Raw genomic sequence first — 23,278 nt, forward strand, 5'->3', positions numbered from 1 at the left:
TACACTGTCTTAGCGAATTTGTTAGTCCGAGCGTCTTAACGACATTACCTGTATTTATTTATTAATTATTTAAAAATACACTTGACGGATTTCAACAGCGAGTTATCTCGTTATTCGAACAGACCAACCAACCTATACAGAGAATAAACACCTACACAATCCTCTACATGGTACTTCAAAACCATTGAAATAGAGCGTCAGGAAGAGGTGACAAACTTTTTCATCGGCCGATTAATAGGTAATCACGTGAACAGTATGCGCGAACGCTTTCCGGCCGACACTCGACCGCAATTCGGTTCGATTTGCACCTGAATGAGTCGATTCACGGTACAGTGCATAATAAACGCGAACGAGTGTGACTTCCAACAGGAATTTCGCGTCCCTCTATCGAGCCAAATGAAACGTTCTGTTGATCAATGACGCCGTTATGTGGCAGCCGATCGCCGGAAGCGTCCGTGGTTTCGCGTTGCAATGTTATCCTTTCCTGTGTGGAGTCGCGGCTGCATAAAACGTGTGCCCGACCGTGATTTCCACGTGTGAGGGAAGTAGCACAGAGTACAGAACCGATAAGTGACGCGCGAATTACAACGTGCTGTATGGGAACACGTTCGTGTTCTACACGAGAGGAGTGTTTGACTTGTAGCTTTCGATTTGACCACGATACGCACTTATCAAGTTGACTCGACGTGACAGGTGATCGGTAGGGTGTGAGGATGATAGGTGATTGAAGGAAACGTGGTTCGTTAACGCTAGAAAGACCAGTTAAGTTTCAACCAATGGTTTCTAAAATGAATCAACAAAGATGATTCGTTTCAAAGCAAATATTCGTGTGTTTTTGGATTTTAAGGAGATATATGTAAATATTTCTCCGTGTTTCGTTTAAAATAAGTTTAAAATAATTCAACAGAAATCTTTTTCAACGTATGTATTTAAAAGGAATATTAGAAAATAAAAACTCTGGTATTTTTAGAATGAAAGAATTATCGAGTTGTTAAAAAAGTTTGTCTGTTAAAAAGAATTTAAAGAGAATGTGTCTCGATATAAATATTTCTCATTGTTGTAGATATAACTTAACACCATGAGAATTTTGTTTTAATTTTATGGTCTTGTAACAATACTATCACAATATTATTTTAATCACTGTAAACAATACTTTTTCTTTACTAATAACACGTTTATTGAAAGATAACATTTATTCTTTGAATCAATTCTGAATTTTGCTTTTTAATTTTAACATTTATATTTAACATTCAACTAACAATAAGAGTAGTGTTTGCGTCGATGCAGTATTTTGTTGTTTGACAGATAAAATAAATCCTGTTTCAATTTAACCAAACAATCAATCTATACAGCAGAATGTAGGTATCGAATGTCAAAAACATTACGAACATTTCATACTACCCAATACTATCCATGTCATGTATTTGAAAAGTGTTAGAAAAATATTTGTAACATTTCGAATGAGATCTGTTATCTTCTGTGAGTACAATTTTAGGGAATTAAAGAACAGTAAGCGTTTTTGGAAATAAAGTTAATTATAAATTAGTATTATCATGTAGTAGTATTGGTATAGCTGTATTATTGTGTTAATTATCAACGAAGATTTTCCTAAAGTTACTTAAGAATATTCCAGTTTAAACTTGGCATTCTTCGTGATTCTCTTTGACCTAAGCACTAAGAACTTCTTGGCTCGTTTAGAGCTCGCGTCTTTGGTAATTAGGAGGATTGGCCAAAGAAGCAAAATTATTAGCAAACGGTCGATCGAGAAATTTCATATCATACGGGTCTCTTACAGTCCTCGACAAACTTCACCCTGCAAAGCACTTTCACATAAAGTTTGATTAATTCAAGGTAGAATCCTTGACAAACTTACGATCGGGAATATAATACGTGCTGTACGTGCTGAGATTTTGATTATCCCGTGACGTAATGGCTATTGGTCCAGAATTGAACGTTTGCTCTGGTATGTACGCGCGACAAAGCTGATGAATTTCGTGTAGAACGTCGATTAACTTGCGGTGGAATGTTCAAATCGCGTATGGGCGCGATGGAAGTTATGTTAACTCCCTGGATGGAATCTTGATTCCAGTGAGATGTTTGTATAAGCTTCATTTCACAGAGCTTACGTTAATTTAAACAGAGAGTCAGTTAATTAACGTTCGTATTTTTGATGAAATTTTTCAAAATAGATCATCAAGTTTGCAATTAAATATATTAACCTACGTTTTTTCGTATTTGACTGTATCGTATTTTTTAGAAAATTTCTTAAATTTCAGGAAATATGAAGGAATCATTATTTATATGCGCAATTTCTCGCTTAAATTTCTTCTTGGGCATTTTCCGGAAATATCAAAGATTTTTTTTGGGTTGAAACTAAAACGAGTTTTTTTCAAAATATTTTTCCAATATACGTTCCAAATGGAATATATTAATTAAATGTTTGATTATTACCTTAATTCTCCAAAATTTGTTCTCATTTTTTATCCTTTTAAAAGGATAGTACGCTGCGTGAACAGAACTAAGAAGTCGCGAGATAAATCTAAATATCTTTGGAAATATGATAGCCATATGTAGGTTAATATCCTCAATTCGAAGTAAACCCACTTCGCTTTAATCCACGTTCGAAGCTTTGGATTTTCCAAGCACTTTTCCCAATGGAAATATTTAAAATCATCGAGTTTAAATTTTTGATGAAACAAGATTGTCCGTTTTTCCTTTAAACATTAATCCTTGATACTTTTTGGACACGTTCGAGGATTCCTCGAGCTCGAAAAATACTCTCTGGACAGGAAAGGTGGTATTCGCGAGTCGATGGAGAAGTTGATGCGGGAACGTGCGGGAAATAGCGAAGTGACTTTCAGCTTGAAGAGAAATTATTTTACCCACGAAAAATGATTTCACTTCTCGAGCAAATATCTTCAAACGTGTTCCTTTAGTTAATTCGAAGCAGAGATTTATGTAATATCCCGCTGCGAGGAACTACTATTTCAGAGATCTATATTGTACTTGGGACTAAAGTCGTTTAAGTAAAATCTTGATCTTCAAGCAATTAGTCATTTCGTTATCTGTTATCCTTTGACATCGACGAGGGACTTTGTCTTTTTATAAATGAGAAAATGATAAGCTTCCCGTCGACGATTTCTGGTCAATTGTATCATCGAGGGAATTCTGTATCTATCGAAGAGAATCATAGGGTCCGTGAGTTTTTTCGAGAGTTGAAAGATCAAGCTGTCATTGCGTGGAAAACGATTACAAAGAATTGACCTTATTCGACTCGTGGAGCTTCCTCTGGCATCCAGGGCTACGTAATATGATTGAGCAAATAAAAGTTCCCTCGTTCGATCTACGCTTATATCCCGGAATTGAACGATGAAGATGTAAGATATATCTCGTCGAAATGTAGTATTCATTTCAGAAATCGTCCCCCTTTCTCGATAAGAAAGATTCTACTATAATTCATGGTATTAATATCGTCTACGTTTCTTTAGGTTTATTTCAAATTCAATCATATAACGAGAATGAAATTATAAACGAACATTTTGTATTTTGACTGGTTACTGATGAAAAACAATCATACTAATATCTGATAGGATGAAAGAAGAGTTTTACTGCCAAAAATAAATTTCCAGAAAATTTTCTCTTTCTTCGTTACAGTTTCATTATCATAATGGAAATTATGAAAAAAAATTAATGAAAACAATTAATGTAAATTTTTTACCCTCAGGTATAAAATAAAGAACTATAGAGAAGTGTAATATTGGATAAAGTTTAATTTTTAAGATGAAAACTAATTTTGCATTTTTTTGTACCTACTGCACTGAAGAAACTTCAGACTGCAGATTTTTTCCCATCTTTTTTTCAATGTTTCTTCTACAGTAATCAAAGCTCACTGCGTTCTTCCACGGCCTCTTACAGCAAAAGGAGAAGGGTTCAAAGTCTACAAAGAAGCAGGTCGACCCGCGATAATCTCAATTTTCCAGAAGATTGATCGTTCGTCGAAAGGTATACAAGGCACAGAGGATCCAAATCAAAAGTCACGCGTTTCGAAGTTAGCCTGGTAAGATGTTCCCTCGGTTGAAACAATCCTTTATCGAAGGCCTTAACACTTTGACTTCCACGTTGGTCGTATATGACCAACCACGGTTTCTCCTGTGATGCCACGGTGGTCATTGGTGACAGGAGCGCTTGAACTTACAATTGTAAAAATGGTATGAAAATTGACAATTAGGGGATTTTGAATATAAGCGACAAATAAAAGGTACTTTGAAATAAAAAGTGCCCTATTGAACAATTAAACATTTTTATTAGAACATCAATAAAAAAAATGAGAACAAATCTTGCATCTAACGGTGCACTATGTTTGCATCCATATCTTTGAGGGGTAATATTATTATAAACACACCTTGGAAAAGGTGAAAGGACATGGGAGCCTTTCTTTTGGAATTTTTGAGATCCCCAATACTTTAGTCTAGACTATTTATTATAGTTGTAATTAAATAATAAAACTTAGAAGTAGTTGTTTATGATTCAATCCGATTATGTTTGCCAGAGATTTGTGACAGTGAGCTTGGGCTCGACGTGACACAACTAGTCGCTGAACGTAGCCACGGTCACGGGATGGACATTTTTACCTAACAGAGGTATGGAGTAGTTGTATAGTTCTCCTTAAAAAAATATAGTTGTAGCGGCACAGGGGTTCGAGGACAAATCAAACCATGTGTGGTTTTGCCTCAAAAGTGTCAATATTATGGGACACACGTTGTATTCATAATCAAACTCCGGGCAGGGACAATTTCGCCGCTACGCCGGACTGCCTAGCAACGGCGGTTGGAATTTTGTTGATATCCCCGACCAGTACACAACAAAACAAACGCGATCGTAAGGAGAGGAAAGTTTTCATCAGTCTTTTATTCGTGCCATCTCCTTGGAGAGTTTTAACATCGTTTTTACGAGCGGTATATACCCAGCGTCCCAGCGAACGTTACTTTGTGTTTCAAAATATATTCTATTGAACAAAGACTTTTCCCTGTTGACCGTGGATTCGTTATTGAACGATCATTCTCATAAGATCATTGTTATTAACATCTCGAGTGTCTAATCACCACGGTTATTTATCAAATTGTGTAAAAACCACATTTATACCAGTAAATATAATCTTTGTTGTACAGCAACGACGGCTAGTCCAAATGAAGATTCGTTACACGCCCCTAAACCTAATGATAACTCGACATTTAGAATGAGCAAATACTGTTTACTATGTTGTACACGTTTCGACAATATATTAGGCACGTTTTGCTTACGACGAAATGACAAATGCGAATGGTTTGTTGAAATAAACGAAGCCTTGTTATAATACGTCGCCATCAACTGTTACCAAAGCGCTGTCACGTAAAAAATAACTCTCGTGATGATATATATATGTCGGGTTAACATTAGAATTTAAGGCGCGTAACGATTCTTCGTTTGAATTAGCCATCGTTTTACGAAACAGAGATTATATTTACGCGAATATACAAGATTTTACAAAATATTATGAATATTGAGTTTAATGAATAATAAGATTAACAAACAATAAGTTTAACTAATGATTAGATTAAAGAATAATAAGTTTAACGAATAATAAGAGGAACGAATAATATGTCTTACGAATAATAAATTTAACGAATAATGAGATTAACGATTAATAGGTTTTACGAATAATGAATTTAATTAACGCTATTAACAATGATCCTGGGTTCAAACGAATCCACGATCAACGGGATAACTCTTTTCTATGCGTAGAATAATTTTAAACACAAAAATACGATTGCTGAGACACTCGGTAAACTGCTCGATGTATCACTTTCCAAGGCGATCACACGAATGAATATCTGATGAAAATCTTTTTCGCTATACGACTGCATTTGTTTGTTATATGCTCGCTGGAGGCATCGAGAAGGTTCTAATCGTCGTTGCTAGGCAGTTTCTGTCAAAAGTTTGTTGTATACTCTTTGGAAGCATCGAGAAAGATCCAAACGCCGTTGCTAGGCAGTTTCTGTCTGGAGTTTGATTCCTAATACAACGCGTGTCCCATTATATCGACATCTCCAAAATACAATTCTATGTGATTTCTAGGGAGAACGATACAACCGATCCACACCTTCGTCAGGCAAAACGTTTATCCCGTGACCGTGGCTACGTTCGGCGACCAGTTGTCACCTCGAACCCACTTTCGTTATCACAAATATCAAACAATTACAAATGACAATTGCTTAATTACAGCTATGATAAAATCTAGGCTAAAGCATTAGAAGACTTTCTCAAAATTGCAAAGGGAAGGCTCCGGTTTTCTTTTCATCTCCGACATATATATAAAAACTTTATTTCTCAAGAGTCCAAGACTCTTGAGTACCAATATTACAATGCTTGTTTATTCGACCAATCGCGGGGAGACGTAGTCGCTAGGAGAGACGTCAACGGGAGTCATAAATTCCCGTTACGATTATAACAATCGACACCACGACTTGATCGATCCCCTGATTTCCGTTGAGATAATAGGGGTGATTGAGTTTGTATAACACTGTGATTCACAGAATTATAAATTATATATTTCCAACACTTAGATTACACTGATGAGCATAGATAGATAGATAATCACTTATCGCACGAAGATAAGATAGATATGTACGTTAGAGCAGGGCTCTTATAATTGGATTTAATGTATTAGTGGACGTAGCACTATAAGATATTTAGGAGAGGAAATGTATGCTCGACAATACCGAGACCGACTCTCGCGTTATGCTTAGACTGCCCCGATGGGCATTAGCGGTAGACTTAGTAGTTGACTTTTCCAACGATGTAGAAGAAGTGAAGTTGAGTGACGATGCTGTGTCGGAGGAAAGCTAAGGATGGGTGTGTCTAGCGCACGGGACCATCGGATTTGTTGGTGACGATTTTAGTTAAGAGAGTGAGGGAATAGGCTTCGTTGTTAATTGGTTAAACGAAGGGTCTTAACCGCCCTCGAGAGAAAGTGGTTAGTGGGAGGAAAGTTGCAGCATACGTGAGAAAAACTAACTTTCCCTTGTCAAGCCGTGGTAGACAAGAGTTTTTAGAAATTCTTCGGAAACAGACGTTTGTTTGGTTTGAAGGACCTCTACTAGGAAATTCCTGAGATTTATGGAAGATACTTAAGGCTATTGAGGGTACGCCGTACGGAAGAGCGGACATCTGGTGTCCGTCTGGCCCGCGGTGTGTGACCTGGGCCAGGCAGAGAGTCGCCCGGCGTAACAATGCTCAAGTATCGGCTTATAATTCAGACTGGTTTGGCTGTCATTATTCGGAGTCTGAATACTAAGCGAGAACAATGGAAATGGTGGAGGGGATATTATTCTTGGAAGTTCCTTATCAGGGTGGCGAGGTGTCAACTGTCCGGAGGATATCTGGAGGTGGTCGCCTAAGGTGACGTCAGGGTAAGAGATTTTGGGCTTACCCGAGGGGGGTCACTCGAGACCACCAATAAGATAAACGGTCCATTGGGGAAGAATGTTGTCTTACATCATCAATTTGTTATTATTTTGCCATTATATGCTTTGAATAATAAAAATACTCTCGTGGCGCCCCGAGTGAAACATGTGATTTTGGCGTGGCAGACAAAGTATTAAACACGGTTGAGGTACGTGCCAATTGGTCTTTGGCCGATTTTCGTCACCGCGTTATGATCGTTAGCAACGGCTCCTAGGAGGCTCACGTAGGGAGAAGGACCACGCTAACAATACTTAGACTATCCAAGTTACGGTTCGTTTGAGCTTTCATAGGCGGATCTTGTTTGAACTTGAAACATTCCTACAATCTGGTTTACCTTTTCTTCGACCATCTTCTCCAGTGGTATTATGTGACTATGTTCTTGTAAAATGTTAGACTCGTTGTGTGTAAAACGGCTAGAAGTGTTCGAGGTAAGAAATTTTGGTAATAGTTTCGGAAGATTTCAAAGAGAAATATAAAACGCGATTAGCGTGTATCTATTGTATTTGTCAATTTGCTAATGAATATGTAACAGGACAGTTCGTTGTATTTGTTCGTGGAGTTACGGTTTCAGAGGGAAACACGGAGCTCTATTTGTTAATATTCTGGGACTGGAGCAGATTTCATTGCTACGTCAATATGTTTCACGTGAATACATTGACGTACAAATATTTGATGAACGGTTTTCAAACGTATTCAACCTTTTCAACCATCAATTTTGATAATTAAATATCGTCTAATAACAGTTGCAAGTCTGAACGGTGTTTGTTAATTAATCAAGAAATATTGAAAAAGTTGTGTCAATAATAAAAAGAATATTTTTATATATCTAAAAAATATATAAAAATCGTGTATGCCGGTCATCGGCCTATTCGAGAAATCGAATTAAAATCAAGTCGTTTACGAGACGAACGCGAATATCAAGGCAATTCATTCGTCACGTGACCGGAATGCCACAATTGCCAGCTACTTTTCCAATAAAATTGTTTGATTGTATTATTCATCTATTTTAATTGGCGCTCTAAACGAGAAACTATTAATGTTCTATGTATTTTAACGTTTATATAGTAAAAATATCAGATTAATAACTCAGAATTCGCAATTCGATATTCAGTGTTAAAATTTTAGCCAGAGTTATAATTTGATTAGTAATATTGTATTATCTAATTCCTGTATAATGGAAAGTAAACTGCTTCTTATGAATCATTATTTCCTTCAATTGTTAACACCCAACAGTTTTGTTCAATGATAAAACGAGAAACTGTTAATGTTCTATGTATTCTGACGTTTATATAGTAAAAATATCAGATTAATAACTCAGAATTCGCAATTCGATATTCAGTGTTAAAATTTTAGCCACAGTTATAATTTGATTAGTAATATTGTATTATCTAATTCCTGTATAATGGAAAGTATACTGCTTATTATGAATCATTATTTCCTTCAATTGTTGATACCCAACAGTTTTGTTCAATGATAGTAGCAAGAGATAATTTTATTTTTGCATTTAAACATTCAACAAATTTAAATATGATTTATCATCGTAATACATACATCTTCTTAATATTGATCTATTAATCCGTTCTCATTCTCCATTTATCAATAGACATTAAAAGATGAATAATTTTCGAAAGGGTCTCTTAGCAACGATCATTACTTAGCCATTATTTATACTTATTTCTATTCATCCTGTAAAAATACATAAACTAGAATTTCTAAAAAATCTGTCAAACAACGATCGTTTAAAACTATTGTTACAATTAACCATGGATCCCCTAAAAATAAATAAAAAGAAGAATTTTGGAAAAATCACTCAACAACAATTGACACAAACGTACTGGGTCGTTAACAAAGAATATTTGCAGAGTCGTTACTCGGGTAAGCCTGTGAAAATTTAATACGAGCCTGCTGCAGGTGTGCGTATCGCGAACGAAGGTTCGTTTAACACGCGCGTGCCAGGTTAACGCGTGCAATCCGTATTACAGCGATTAACCTTGCCGCTTTATCGGGTCGTGTCGTGAAGTGTCGCCGGGGAGAAAATTGAATCGTCGTCGCCACAGCCTTCGACGATCGATAGGCTTTGAAATCGGCGTATGCCGCTTAACGTCGCCGCCCGAAATTGGATCTCTGTTGTCGAACATGCTCCGAGCGAGTTGTTCGCACCACTCTGCTAGGCATATTGCGTTTCGCCAGCGAAAGGAAGCGCTCGCGTGCTTCATCGTTGTTTGCACGGCCGCAGAGGAATGAAATTTTCGAACTATTTGATTCGACGCCTCTGGCCAATCGCGATGCTTCTTTTGTTGTCCTTTCTTTTTTCCCCCTCTCCATCCCCCGCCGTTTTCTTTTCTCTTCCTTGTTATTTTCCATCTCGTGGCGAAAATCTTCGGTGCGACGCTGCACGATTTTTATATGCAAAAGCGATTTTTGGATGCTTTCGGAAAAAGTTGAAAGTAGAATTCCTTGACGAGACATATTGTACGGTGATGAATGGGTAACAGATGTTTATGCACTTATGGGTAATTTAAAATGCAAAAATGCACAGAATACAAGATTTCGTAAGATATCAAAAATATAATACTCGTAATATACTCAATCCACATATTCCACGGTACTTTGAAAACACGGTTCCGATATAACACGGTGCAAAAATTTCGATAGCTCTCCTATACCATGATATTCTTATAACACGATTTCCATACAGCACGACTTAAACTCGGTCATATACAGGGTGGTTGGAAAAAAGAAGTCGAAAATATAGAATAAAAATTTTTCTTTTAATTTTTTTTTCAATTTTTCCATCGAGACAACGATCTACAGTGAGATCCGTTATAACGAAACGTGATAAAGTGCACGCGTACCGAGCGAAAATTCAAAGTCGATATTCTCGAAAACAAAGCCTCGAACGAAAAATTTTTACTCCATATTTTTGACTTCTTTTTTCGCGTAGAATCACCCCCTTTCCGCTTGTACCACCAGTTACCAACCACCCTGTATATATAACACAAATGTTTCCATCGCGCTGTTTTGGTTTCACTTAACACGGAACGAATTAATTGAATTTACCTACGCAAGGGTAAATATATATTTGATTGTATATTGATCTACATTGATAGATAGGTCAGTTAATAACATTGATGCTAGTACCAACTTGATTGCATTCAATCGCATGTTATAGTATGTTAAACATGGAGCGTCATGTAACAAATGCGTCCAGATTTGAAATACACGCTGTTATACGATCAATGTTAAAATGGTATTGGAAAATGAAAACTTGAATGCTTTGAACATGCAATTCATAAATTAGTTTCTGCTTATAACAAATGTTTGCTGATGCCGGGGAATTATGTTGAAAAGTATTAATTATATACAATTTTATGTTACCAATACTTTCTTTATTCATTTATACTCTCTTTAGTGGTTATTTTCTCTACAGACAAGAGTAACTCACTTATTGATTGACTTAAGTAGCATGTGAAACAAATCATCGTTTACACTCCATTTTTTTAATTGTATTTATAAAAATATGGATTTACGTAAACATGCACAACCTAATGACGAAAATCTATTTTAATATCGAACTGTATCGATCGAATCGTATCTAAAATACGAAAATCTATTTTTGCAGTTGACATCTTAATACTGCTTTGATGATTAAAAATTAATGTCATTAATTTTTAATAACCACATGGTGTGCTCATTAAACTGTTCGATATCCTTGGAAATACACACTTTCTTTATAACAAAATTATCCAGAGAGAGAGAGAGGAGGTACATAGACTCTTTTACGATGTTTGTGACGAAGTTACGTAAAGTATTTGTCTTCCTTTTACTCAGACAATTTGCATACAAAGGATACTTTTCGAATATTACGTAAGGAGAGAATTGTTTCTATCGATGAATTGGAAATCCCCATTTCTTTGCAAACACATTAAAACTTGCAAAACCATCGAGCTTGCAATATTAAAAACTAGTAAAATAATAAAGTATTTTATTTAAAAATTCTCGACAAATTATTGTTTATATAACGTACATTTAGAAAGAATTCATTTCATTATTTTATAGCTTGTGACATGTGACGAAGAATTAGAACATTTTTATTATGTGTATCAATCTATAATGTAATTTTTATCATAATAATGACTTAATATATTTTCATCCTATCGAATAATTGGAAAATCTTCATTAACATATTAGAAGTATTAAAGCGTATAAAGTATGAAGCTTGCCATATTAAAAAATAAATAATAAAATGTAATCCTTTATTTACAAATTGTCGACAAATTATCGTTCATATAACGACTCTATATATATTTTTATTGCATTGAATGATACATGACAAAAAATTGAAAAATTTCCAAATTGACGATATTAAAATTCAACAAAGTAAAATTTTATACACTAAAGTCTCTTATAATATGGTATTCCGAATACACGGTTTCGACATAACACGATGCAAGAATTGCGACATATACAGTCCTCCTATAACACAATATTTTTATAACACAGCTTCCATATAACACGACTTAATAAAGTTGGACAACCTCCATATAGCACGAATGTTTCCATAACACTGTTTTGATTTCGCTTAACACGGTTTCGATACAACGCGGGACGAATTAAGCGTGTTATAGGAGGGTTGACTGTATAATAAAATAAAATTCTATTGACTTTTATTCCCAAAATTCTTCATAAACTGTCGTACACAGAACGTCCATTAATTTACGCAATTTTCATAATGTGTACTGCCAAAATAACGACTCGATATATCTCCACCCCATCGAATGATACATGGCGTGGATAAAGTAGCTCTTTTGCCCGTAAGTCATTCCGCTTTCATTCCAATATCGCGTAGCGTAAAACCGCTCGGATGTCTAGTCCCGAGTATTCCACGCACGTACGTTATAACATCCGGTCGATTCTCGCAAAATGTACGCTTCTCGGCGTTTACCTTGGTTCCAATGACAGTATCCGCGAATGAACGTTTAACAAGATTCGAGTTGATATCACACTGTGACTCCACAATACACGAAATAACTTATTCTATCAAGATTACACTGTCTTTGTATGGAATCAGGAACGAAAAATTGTTTTATTAATGCGGTCTGAATAATGCATCGCGTTCTGATCGAGTTCTTCGATCCCTCTGAATATACCGTACTCGGATATAGAATATATCGCAGTGTTACAGCATACAATGATCACGAAATCGGATGGAATTTCGAACGAAAGGACGAATAAAAGTTTCATTTCTCAAGTTTTTTTTCTCGTTAAATTTTGTAGATTTTGTTTATTTCAACGTTTTCTTCAAAGAATTCGAAGTATTTCAGTCATTATTAGCAAACTCGCGAAGTATAATCGAATAAATGGGATGCATATACTTCTTATTCACGGTAGTTTCACTTACAAGCTGATGGAAGCGAGATGATGGAAGAGTTTGGAAGAACGCGCTATGTAGCTATGAAGGCGTATCGTGTGCATATCGACAGGATGATCCAAGAATTCTCAGTAGCGTGTGTTGCTCGATCTGAACAGCCTGGGAAGGATCCACGTTGACGGGTCGCGCGTAAATCCTGCCCGTTATCGAACTACTCAAATATTTCTGTGGAGAAATCCTCCAGCCTCTTGTGGTGCAAAGATTTATCAGCGGCATCGAATCACAGATCAGAGTTGTCGGTTGAAAGGAGCGTCGATATGCTGTCAGATAGAGCTGGAATTGCTCGGATCTCGATACACACGAGCCTTGGAATGCATCGAATCTTTTGTCGATGTTATAAATATTTCTTAGATAGCTGATATGCATAATGCATCTCAAAATGTACCTTTGATGTTTACTGTTTATGAAAAGCGTGTTATTGATTCATTAAAGTTTGCATATTTATTGTCATAAATATTAAATCATGATATTAGATATTACATTATTTCAATCAACACGTAAGATTAACGATTTAGCTTTTCTACAGAACGTTATTAATCGATTATATATCGAATAAAACTATTCCAGAATTTAACTGATATTGTGACATTTCATATATTTTAAAATTATTAAATATTCACACTGACTAGTCAGTGTACAATAGTCACTCATAGAAATCTTCATACATATTATAGAAACGTCATTCTTATTAAAATAAAATGTCACAGAATGTTACTTTATATCCAATGTAATTTATAATTAATTTATACCTAATGTATCCTATTCTAAGTTACCGAGAACTGTTTGCTTATTATTTTATGTATATTACAAAATAAATGCGTTATTGCATGATGTTAAATATACTTTATTTAAATAAACATGATCTTCTTATAAAGTGTAAAAAGATTGTTACGTACATACAATTTTAGCAAAGTTATTGACTATAGATTATAAATTGCGAGTAAAAATATCCATATCATAATTAATTTAATATTTGTAATACTTATATACAAATTATTATTTTTAGTGACTGTATTCATTTATTAAACAAATAGTGTGCGCATGAATGAACTAGTAATTTATTGAATTAATAATTTATGTAACGAGTCTGGATGAAATTATCCTTATTATAGAATGAAACGAGAAAATATTTATGTCGGCATACAGGTTTCGTGAAATAAATTGCATCACCAAAGAATTCCCAGGATGAAGATTTACGTCTGGATGCGTTGTTACACGTGAAATGATCGAAACGTTGGTGTAACTTTGCTGTCAATTGCATTAGCGTTTTCTTGCGTTAAGGCAATCTGTCCCCATGTGATTTCTCATGAAATTGCTTCTTGACGATTGAAAATCACTTGTATCTTATTTGTGGTGGATTTGTTAAATAGTAAATTTTGACAGTTAATTACTGGCAATAAATATCTCATAGTTTCTATATACATTTTCAAATTGATTTCAAATTTTATCAATATAATAATCTTATCTTATTACAGTTTTAATGAAATTTCAAAAAGTTTGTTGAGAGCACCTGCACGTTTTCATTAATTTCAGGAACTAACAATCTAAAACTCGTTACTTCGAAGAGATTGAGTTCTAGTTTTACAACATGTAGAAGAAACACCAAAGTTTTATTCTTCAGTAGATTTTCATCGCAGGAGAAAGTGTTATCGATCCCCATTCTTTTCCACTCTTTATAGATCAGCGGTGTTCATTACGCGTGAAAAATCCAGACGAGGTAAAAAAGCTCGCCCTATGAATCGCCATAGTTTCTAGACGATTGCCACGAACGAACCGATCTCCAAAAACTCGCAGAGATCTCATGAACGCCCGACCGTACGAACGTTGCATTTGATTGCATTCAATTTCCCGGTAAGTTCGCCTCTTTTTCCGCTCGATGACGAGGCTGAGTAAAATGCTCGCAAACGCGTCGCCTTCATTTTCCACCTGATTCCCTTTGCTCCTTTATTTCCCTCGTTTTTTCCATTTCTGCTATTCAGAATTGTTCGAAAGTGATTGCCAGTCGTTTTTTAATTCCAAATCGTCGTCGAATCAGATTCGTCTATGGAGATCGCACGAGATTTTGCAACTTCTCGCGATATTTCGCACAATCGATGGCTGGAATTGCAGTGTGCCAGCGAGAAGCACTTGGGAAACACGAAACGCAGCCGGCGACAACGATATGACGCGCGTTTATGACGTCCACTGGTAACATGTGGCACTGTTTGACTGATGTCCACAAATCACTATTTCGGTGCATCAGATACACGTGCTTGGTGCCGCGGCGAAATAGCCGGCGATTAGGAATAGCCGATCGTTGCCCGATCCAATATGATTTTCCTCCATTTGCACGGAGATCGTTCGACGATTGGCAGCGATCGAGATTCCAGCCCTCCATTCATTCTTCGCGATATCATCTCTAATGGTATTGTGTTATGTACAAGAAATGTGAAATCAGATTTATCTTTTTAAATGGAATGATCCGTAAGCGAAATATGGATTTCTTTTAGATGTGATTTTTGGAGAAATTTAAATTTTATATTGTTTTTCTGGATTATTTCTTTTATAATGCTATATTAACTCTGAATCGTTGAGGTAAGATTTTAAAGAACTCGTGAATTTTCTAAACAAATAAAAATTGGTAGTCACCGGCTTTCTAATACGGTTCAGTCATTATGTAATCATTTTTACATATATTTTCTTTCTTATATTTTAAGAATTAGCTCTTGGATATTTATATTTTCTTGCTCATTTCCTAGTATAAAAATACTAAAATTATTCAATATTGACCAGAACTTGTTTAAGGCAAATTTTCTATTAATAGAATGAATTTTTAACTTTACATTTCGGATTACATATGTAAATACCGATACGTATAATACCATGATATGTAGTATATATATCGTTAAAATTAGCTCGTTTAAATGGACCATAAAAAGATACAATATATGTACCTGTGTATTTGTCAGAGACATTCCATCATTTTAGTATGAAAGAGAATTCAATAATTTTTCTTCAGATTCAGAAAAATTCTAACTGACTGTATGCTTGAATGAACGCGATCGATTGAATGTTCCCAGGATCATAATAATTTTACCGTCACAGGCAGACGCGGCATGTTAAGTTAGACGTTTCCAGTATTTTATGTAAATATGTGATATAATACCGCGACACTACCACGCTTCATTTTAGTCAGTTTAGTATATTTCTCCACTCTTTCGTATAACAAAATCTAACTCCGGTTTAGTTTGCAACGAAGCAAGAATTTTCTATATTTTATTATTTATTTATACTTAGTCCATACCTTTCGGCTTTGGACGACTTTCGGTTTACATCTTTTATATAATTCCATTATATCACTTATATATCTCTTACACTAGCTCTTCTATAACTATATACAACTGCTTATACTTAACTATTGCACCTTACTTGATCTATCTCTATGTACTAACTTATAACTAACACTTATAACTAAGTGCTCTTTCCGTCTTTGTCTTTTATTTCCTTGCTGTGTTCCCTTCCCATCGTTCCTCCCCCTCTTCTGCTACTCTTCTCTTCTGTATTATCGCTTTCAATTCTGCCAGTCCTTCTCCAGTCTCATTTAGTGTTTCTACCACGTTCCTTGCTCCTCCTGTTATCTCACATTCCTCTGATATGTGTCTCAAGTCCTCCTCTCCTTTTTTGCATAATCTGCATCCACTTTCTCAAGAATTTTCTATATCTTTCTCTTCGATAAATATAGATATTTTTATAAATGTATTTGAAGTATTTTGATGTATTTTGAGTCGAAATTGAGTGATACTGAGAATGCCAATTCAGCATCGACTACTTTCTTCATATTTTTTACATCTCCAAATTATATTAAATATTACAATAAATTATATCAAAGAATATTAAAGAATTTTAATATATTTATGTAAACTCCCTAAGAGTTTAAACGCGGATAAACAAAGGGACTTTCTCTGTTTAACGGAGAGTGTGGCCTTATTTGTTGTTACGGACAACCGATTTGCCAAACAGTCATTTCACAGACAGACGGTTAGAGAAGAAGAAGGATTTCGAGCGTTAGAAATAGACACAATCATAAGAAAGAAATTATTATTTAAAGTATTGAAGATTGACAGAGGAAGAGTGGTAGTTTAGGACGTGGAAAATCGATTCTCGATTTTCAGGTAGATCTTATTTTCAGAATCGATCCCTGAATTATCCTAGTATTGAACTTTATATTTATTTAGAATTTTATATCAGTATATAAAAATGTTGTTACAATTTCATCTATTCGGCATTCTTGAAATCGCGCAATAAAATTTTTACAAATGCTATGAGTACAACGTAAAAAAAAGTAAATACTGTGAAGCGTAACTCGAGTGCAATAGGTTCTGATGCATCAGCGAGATTCATTTCGGTGGTATCATAAGAATTTCAAATGGCAGGGAGTTGTTCCAACTGCGTACTCGTAAACACTCCCCATGGATTCCGAAGCTCATGCAATAGGATTAAGTTACACAGCGAGGCTCACATTGTTCGAAATAACGCGCGAGGTTAATTGCGATTCGCGTAACCACTAGGCAAGATTGTAAGACACGATACCCGTAATAATTATACTCCTCGTTATATCTCTCGTCCGTAATTGAATTTGCGATAACATCGTCGATGCAGGATCATTCTTCTCGAACCGACATTCGAATCGACTTTACTCTTGCGATCGTACTATATCTCTTATACCTAAGCCTTTTATCTAACCTCCGATTTTTTCTTCGTTCCACGATGCATTAAATATATGTCGGGTTAACATTAGAATTTAAGGCGCGTAACGATTCTTCGTTTGAATTAGCCATCGTTTTACGAAACAGAGATTATATTTACGCGAATATACAAGATTTTACAAAATATTATGAATAATGAGTTTAATGAATAATAAGATTAACAAACGATAAGTTTAACTAATAATTAGATTAAAGAATAATAAGTTTAACGAATAATAAGAGGAACGAATAATATGTCTTACGAATAATAAATTTAACGAATAATGAGATTAACGATTAATAGGTTTTACGAATAATGAATTTAATTAACGCTATTAACAATGATCCTGGGTTCAAACGAATCCACGGTCAACGGGATAACTCTTTTCTATGCGTAGAATAATTTTAAACACAAAGATACGATTGCTGAGACACTCGGTAAACTGCTCGATGTATCACTTTCCAAGGCGATCACACGAATGAATATCTGATGAAAATCTTTTTCGCTATACGACTGCATTTGTTTGTTATATGCTCGCTGGAGGCATCGAGAAGGTTCCAATCGTCGTTGCTAGGCAGTTTCTGTCAAAAGTTTGTTGTATACTCTTTGGAAGCATCGAGAAAGATCCAAACGCCGTTGCTAGGCAGTTTCTGTCTGGAGATTGATTCCTAATACAACGTGTGTCCCATTATATCGACATCTCCAAAATACAATTCTATGTGATTTCTAGGGAGAACTATACAACCGATCCACACCTTCGTCAGGCAAAACGTTTATCCCGTGACCGTGGCTACGTTCGGCGACCAGTTGTCACCTCGAACCCACTTTCGCTATCACAAATATCAAACAATTACAAATGACAATTGCTTAATTACAGCTATGATAAAATCTAGGCTAAAGCATTAGAAGACTTCCTCAAAATTGCAAAGGGAAGGCTCCGGTTTTCCTTTCATCTCCGACATATATATACAAATTTGAAAACCAATCTAGATGAAACGAAAGCTTGTTACCTATCCAAGTTATCTCTTTGAGCGTCAGTTGATATTTTAATTAATTTATCACGTTTCCTTACCGCGTCCCAGTTTAACATCTTTGACTTTGTAATTTTTTAAATCGTCTCCTAGTACCGAGCATAGCAGCCAGAGACGAGAAGTAAAATATGAACGTTGGACGAGGGTCGATTTATCTTTCCATGCATTTGCTAACACCTTCCTTTCTTACGTTGAGAATATTCTCGGTTCTTATTCCGCGGAATGTACACGGTCCCACGGTTTTATTATGATCATCCTTCGGCATCGGTCCAGCTTTATTCGACACGAATCGATTCCTTCTTTTCTTTCTCATTCGTCTCCTTTCTATCGCTGATAAATTTTTGTAGAATTCGTGTCTTCCTGGTCGACCTATTCGTAGAGGCGTACTTTAATGCATTAAAAATGAGGAGTTCGATGGCTTAACGACCAAAGAGAAGTTGACGAACAATGGAAGACAGGACGAGACGTACAGCAATGGCTAACGGTCCTCGTAATTTATGTTTTACGATTCCACGCTTCTATTCCCCTATTCTGCTCGTCTCTTTGCGATCATATCGCGTTTATACACGCAATCACGCTAAGTGGATCCTGTTTTCAAAAACAGGACGATTCTTCCGCGCTCATCGACGATTCTCTTCCTTTTTCTCGTTATGGAACTTGGATTCTTCATTGAAAATTATCAGATGGCAGAGGAAGATGGTTGCACGAGGATACTTCTTTTGTCAGACGAGGAACAAAGAAAGCGTCCAGATGAAACGAGATACGCTGCGTGCAATTTAACAAAGTGTGTCCCTTTTCTCATCGTGTACCACGTTACGAAGCAACGCGGGCGCATCTCGTCTGCCACGTGAGAATCTCTTGCGTTACAAATAATTTCTTTTGACCCTTTTCCTAGCCGTACATCGGACTACGCGACCGTGCTCCAGCACACAAGCTCACATAAAGGCTCTAAATTGCCGCTATTACGTAGTACACTTGATAGATAACAACCGATCCTTTTACTCTTTGTGAATATTTCAGTTGTTCACGGAAGAACCACACAAAGCTTAATCGTGAATACGTTAGAGGTTGGTCCTTAACGCAACAACGTGATGCTAGCTATGGTGAATTAATTAAAAAAGACTGCAAAATGTGAAATTGCATTGCGATCTTCCGGAGCATCCCACTTTTTCAAGTTAATTCGTTCAGGTTTCATTCACCTGTGAATCGTTTACAATTTTTTATTGACTCTGTTTTTGTAATCTATAAACGATTCTTTTTTGTTTCCTTTTTTTTTTGGTTTACATTCGTTCGGTTACTCCGCGATCATTGTTTTTTTCATTCGAACTGTCTGTTTCAGTAGAATTTTTCTTTCCATAGCAGAGTTTCAACCCATATCGTTAAATATTTGCTTTTCATTTATTGAGCGAATTAACGCGTCTGCGTGCATTGAAATCAGCAAACAGCGCCGCATGTTGTTTATACGTATCAACTGAACATGCGCAAATGTTTAGATATAATAATGATTTATTAATTCCGCGCGTGCAACGTGATTTTTCTCTGTTTATCCGGTTATTAGTCCCAGTGATAGACAATATATCTATTAGAACATGAAGAATCGTTTCGATTATAAGTTCTCTTCTATTTCTTTCTCAAATTCTGTTGTATATTTTCCTTTAATTTTGCGCATCTGATAGGTTAAATAATTAAGAAGATCGCATTGTAGATAAATTGCAAGCGTCACGATATTCCTTCGAATCACGAACATTGGTCTATACATTTTATCCAATGGCGCTTTTCTCAGCTGGTTTTCTAGCTGTTTGTTGCAATAGTAATCTATCACCGTAGCAGGCGTCACGCTAATAAACCTACAATACTATGGCTACAAATAGTATACGCACACTATTGTATTTATTATAGCATTTACCTATTTACCTTCTTGCGAAATAAAAATACTTTCTGTGCCAACACCTTTTGTAATCATTGTAGTTTCTTAGCGAGCCAACTTGTCAAATTGTTCTTGATTTGTCCTCTATCATTATGATAAAAATGAATAAAGATAAATCTTACAAGTTGTGGCAGAAATTACTGACGCTAAGAATACGTATAAACGAATATCTCAGACGATTATCTCTGAAAAAAATTCCAGATTTTAGCATCAGCTCCGTATCTTCGTCCCAATCCTTTCTTTAAGTATAAATCGCAGCGAACGTATGTTATCGAAACGATCTCTATAAGCGAGATCGTCGCCGCTTAAAAAGGAGCAACCTTGCTTGCCTTTACAAAACGATGTGGTAGAAAAAGCAGGATGCGGCTACCCATTCAATTTGCGCTTAACAAAGCCCCAGCCTTCCTTCCTATCTTCTTTTACAGCCGCTTGCGACTCGACTGCGTTCATGTAAGAAAAAGCAGCGACTTTCCTCTTAATTCTCGTCTTTTCGTCACTCCGTTTCCATCCGCAGAAAATAGTGGGCGTGAAAGCTCGAGAATTACCGAGTGTCACGCATAATTTGATCGCTTCGACTTCCGAATAAATGATGATCGTTTAATAATTCGAATTTCATGGTTTTATCGTTGGTGAAAGAAATTCAAATAATTTTCATCAAGAAGAATCAGAAATATGTTTTGTTCAATGATGAAATAATTTCTAATGAAAGTAAAAAAGATCAATAGAAATAGAGAAGTATAGAAATAGTCATCGGGTCTCTACTTTCTTTCTTCCAACTGCCCTCTCGTATTTGTTCTGTGTCCTTGCGTCTCTTTGTGTTTTCTATGCATTTACACATTGTATTAGGTTGACCGAAAAGTTCTTTTCGTTTTATGAGGAAATAATAGACGCACAACGTTTTTTGTTCTGTTGACATAAACACCGTGACATTTCACAGACTCGTTTCACGTTAAAAGTTTAAGACGAAATGGAAGAAGTAAATAATTGATTTACTTTCCATAAAAAGTATAAATACAGCGTTCTACTTTTGGTATTAACTAATTGGACATTTGTTTGTACATTTACGAAAAAAATTTCATTTTGATATTTTGCTCAGTAGCTAAGTTATAAAAAAGGAACGAAATCTGTATAATATTTGGTCGGTCAAAAGTGTAAGACTACACAAAAAATATTAATTTTTGGTGAGAAAATATACACAATTTTTGTTTAAATTCAATATTTTGTTCAATATCACTTCGGTACATCTTCTTGGCATAGAATCTATTAATTTTTTACACTGATCTACCATAATATTACTCCAAGCTTTTTCAATTGTAGAATAAAGTTCGTTAAAATTTTTCAGTTTATAACCTTGTACTGTCTTTTTTATGATGCTCCACAAATTCTCCATTGGATTAATGTCCGATGATTGCGATGGTCACGGCAGCACGGTAATATTTTCTTCTTCAAAAACTGTTTCACAACCGGATCCGTGCGCTTCGGATCATTATCATTTTGAAAAATAAAATAAAAGGCAACATTGTGTTCTTGAGTATGTCCATGTGTTGAAAACGGTCCATAATTCCATTGATACGACATATCGGACCAGGACCGCCTCGAGAAAAACACGCCCATACCACAACGTTCCCACCACCATGTTTAAGAGTTTTTAAAACGCACTGTCTTTTCAAACTTTCGCCAATTCGACGTCTAACATACCGTATCCCGTCAAAAGAGACGCGATTAAATTTCGATTCGTCTGAAAACAATACATTTGCCAATCTTCACTTGTTCAATGCTTACGAGCTTTAGCAAATGCAAGTCGTCTTTTTCGATTCCTAGAACTCAGCAGTGGTTTCTTTTGGGGTTTTCGTCCTCTTAAGTTCAAGTCTTCTAATCTTCTCCTAACAGTTCTAGCACTAATTTGTGTATTTTTTTATAGTTTATCAGCAGCAATATTATTTGCACTACGAAAACGACCCTTTGCGCTTAATCGATGAATCCGGCGATCCATTTTCGGCGTTGTTTTCCGAGGTCTTCCGTTTTTCGGTTGATCGCAATACACACCTGCCTTTAAAAATTTATACCAAGCTTGCTTACAAGTCGTTTCTGACCTGTTCACTATATTTGCTGTTTAGGTGAAGGTAAACTTTGCTTTCGCAGCCTTACGATTTGTTCCCTTTCGTTTTCAAGTGAATTCTTTGTTTTACCCATAATCTGTTCCTACTTTAATGAATTAATTAATTAATTAAGCAATAAAAGGTACACTAAACAATGATTTTGACATTCCAGAATCAAAATGTTCAAAAACTGTACTCATACTCGCGTTTCACACAGATCGTCTTAAACTAATGTACACTGTTCACAAGTGCCACGCGGTAACTAACTACTGTAATTCCTATATTGTTTGTATTTAGAAACTCACGGTCTGAGGTTACGAAGGCACATGAGTTGAAGAACAGTTCGAATCATGTTGTTGTTTTGCCTCGGAGTATCAAGATCGGTAGGATACACGTAATGTAAGAATGAATAAACTCCGAGCAAAACAATGTTGCCGCCATGTGCAACCGTCGAACAAAGACGAATTTGAATTTTCCGACTCTCTCTCGACCAGTATAAATAAGCGGACGCGATCGCAAGGAAGAGTTACAGTCAGTTGTCGATCGGTTATCAACCAGTTAT

At 35.8% G+C, this 23,278-nt stretch overlaps 1 pseudogene; it reads right to left on the reverse strand.

The window, feature by feature from the left end:
• Window positions 1–21,960: 21,960 nt before the first annotated feature.
• Window positions 21,961–22,810, reverse strand: LOC117237263 (annotated as a pseudogene).
• Window positions 22,811–23,278: the final 468 nt, after the last annotated feature.

Source organism: Bombus vosnesenskii, unplaced genomic scaffold (assembly GCF_011952255.1).
Source record: "Bombus vosnesenskii isolate JDL3184/JDL3185 unplaced genomic scaffold, Bvos_JDL3184-5_v1.1 scf7180000013365, whole genome shotgun sequence".
In the NCBI taxonomy this organism is placed as follows: Eukaryota; Metazoa; Arthropoda; class Insecta; order Hymenoptera; family Apidae; genus Bombus; species Bombus vosnesenskii.